Source organism: Chinchilla lanigera, unplaced genomic scaffold (genome assembly GCF_000276665.1).
Source record: "Chinchilla lanigera isolate Chin_1 unplaced genomic scaffold, ChiLan1.0 scaffold00005, whole genome shotgun sequence".
In the NCBI taxonomy this organism is placed as follows: Eukaryota; Metazoa; Chordata; class Mammalia; order Rodentia; family Chinchillidae; genus Chinchilla; species Chinchilla lanigera.
Window position 1 is genome coordinate 34,016,095 of NW_004955406.1, and position 2,935 is coordinate 34,019,029.

A 2,935-nucleotide genomic window follows, 5' to 3' on the forward strand; every position below is an offset into this window, starting at 1 on the left:
AAAAAAAAAAAAAAAAAAAAATAAAAAGTAAATATAACAATACTCATTATATGTTGAGAATCTTTAGCCATAATTCAAGCAGGAACGACTGCAAGATTAACTTCCTGAAGGGATGTAAACTTCAGAAATAAGTCTCTGGCTACGTCTGTGCTTCTGTCCCTCACACTTCCAGCATGACTTCATAATAATTTGAGATTTTCAACCAGTTGTTAGTAAACTCGATCCCATTCCTTTGTTTTTAGTTTGCATTTCCGGTGTGATGTACAATAGGACATTTCCTAAAGAAGAGATAGTTTATCATACTTATGGAAAGCTATAAGGTCCTTCCATAGTTCTACTACCTAGAGGCAGTACTATTCGATTCAATTTCATTGAACATCAGATTATGTAGCCGCTAGTCTGAGCCTGAGGTCATGTTAAAAGCTAGAGATTCCAAGATGATAAAAAACAAGATTTGTATTGTCAAGGGAGAAAGGGGAGACTGCTCAATCAGACTGACGTGGAAATTGAATCCATGTACGTAATAATTAGTGATTTAATTTTTTCCTTCTGACTCCTAACAGAGCAAGTAAAAAAAAAAAATCAAGCAATATAATTAATCATATTAAAGGACTAAAAAAGAAAAATTCTGAATTTTCTCAATTCATATAAAAAAATTAGAAATATTCAACATGTGTTGATAGAAAAAAACTCTCATTAAACTAGGACCATAAAGGAATTCCTCACTGCCATAAGAGGCATTTACAAAAAGTCTATAGCCAACATTATTTTTAAAAGTGAAAGACTGAGCGTGCTTACTATTAAAGTCAGGAACACAGTTGAAATGTCTATTGTCATCACTTCTTCTGAATATTGTACTAGGGATCCTAGTTGTTGTAATAATCCAGGACAAAATATATATGCAGCTTAAAACTAACAAATTAGAGGCTGGAAATATAGCTTAATGGCTCAAGCACAAGGTCCTGAGTTTGATTTCTGGTACCAAAAAAAAAAAAAAAGGCTAAAACTTTTAGCAGGATCAATTGTAAGTAGAAATTTCAAGAAGGAAGCATTTATAATAGCATCAAATATATGAAATAATTAGGGATAAATTTAACAAAATATGTGCTATACTCTAAATTGAGCCTTATAAAATATTGCTGAAAAAAAGATAAAGAAGAGTTAAATAATTGGGAAGCTATGCCACGTTTATTAACTGGAAGACTCAATAATATGAAGGTATGAATTCTTCCCAAATTGATTTATAGATTGAATACAAAATCATTCATAATCCCAGCAAGTTACTTTTAGTATGGGAAGTTTTCATAGAAAAAGAAAAGATCTAGAATATTGAACACAATACTGACGAAAAAATTAGTGGACTGACCCTAATTCCAAAGCTTAGTATAGGGCTGGGACTATAGCTCAGTGGCACAAGCACCTGTTTGGCAAGCAGAAGGTCTTGAGTTCAATTCCCGGTACCAAAAAAAAAAAAAAAGGAAAGTCATGAAGATAGTGTGTTATGGCTATAAAAATGCACATATAAATCAGTGGAAAACAGTTTAGAGTCCATAAAGAGGCACACACAAATATGCTCAATGGATTTAAAATATATCACATGTTCAATAAAGAACAGAATACTGTAGACTATTTAGTAAGTAGGCTGGGAAAAATGGAAAATAAACTGGCTTTTAACTTACATAACATTAAGAAAGTAAACTCAGCTGAGAATTGATCCAGGGCAAGTACTAAAACTATTAAAGTTCCACAAGAAAACCCCTGTGACAAAAGTATTCATCATAAAAATTGCTAATTTTGGGTCTTCTCACAATTAAAGCCTTTTTTGGAAAGAAATTACTAGGAAAATGAAAAGGCAAGTCACTGACTAGGAGTGATACTTGCAAAACATATACCAGGGATTTTTTCAGAATATTTTTAGAAAACCAAATGTTTACTAGTCAGTAAAGAGGAGTAACCACTCAATGCGAATACGGGCAAAAGCTTAGTAGGAATTCCCCATCAGGGAAGATCAATGAATTGACCATAAGCATTTAAATATTCCCATAATCAGTCATAAGAAAAATATAAATTAAAACCAAAATGAGATACCACAGCACACTTAGCAGAATGGCCAGAATTAAAACTATTAACAATGTCACCAGGAGAATTGAAGGAACCCATTTATGTGTTATTCCCTCTGAATTTGTTATTTTTGAGAGTGTCATTATGTAATCTAGGTTGGCTTCAATATGTAGCTCAAGCTGGCTTGGAACTCACAATCTTCCTGCGCTGGCCTCTGCATAGCTAAGATCACAGGCATGTGCCACCACACCCAGCTGTGTGAAATTCTTGAGAAGCAAAACTGCAGTGAAAATAGATCATTTGTAGCTAGGAGCTACAAGAAAGAGAGGATAGCTGCAGAGACGAAGCAACTTTTTGGATGATTAAATATTGATTTGTTAGTGATTTTTATGACTCCATGTGTATATATTTGTCTAAACTCACTAAATTATAGTTTTAAAAATGTGGATTTCTATAAAAGTAAGTTATACTTCATGAAGTTGATGTGCAAAAATGTGGAAGATGTACATTGAAATGAATCTACACACACACACACACACATACGTAGAAATTATAGCAGTGGGTGCTATCAAAGACAATCTGGAAATCCTATAAGAATCTTCCCATCAAAACATGTAGGGACTTTTAGCTTAGCCTAATCATTTTATATTAATCAATTTTGATACCACAAAACAATTGACAAGTACAGTATTGCCTGCTTTTGTACAGAATGATCCTTTGTAATATATATTTTACTACCTGTATTAACTTTTACTAGTGGCTAACAGGGGCTAAATTTTTAAGTTTTTATTAAACACTAATTTTAAGTCTATCAATTGTCATTTGCTTAGAAATTCAAAATTTTTTTTAATTTTAGAAATTAAAGGAGGAAAAT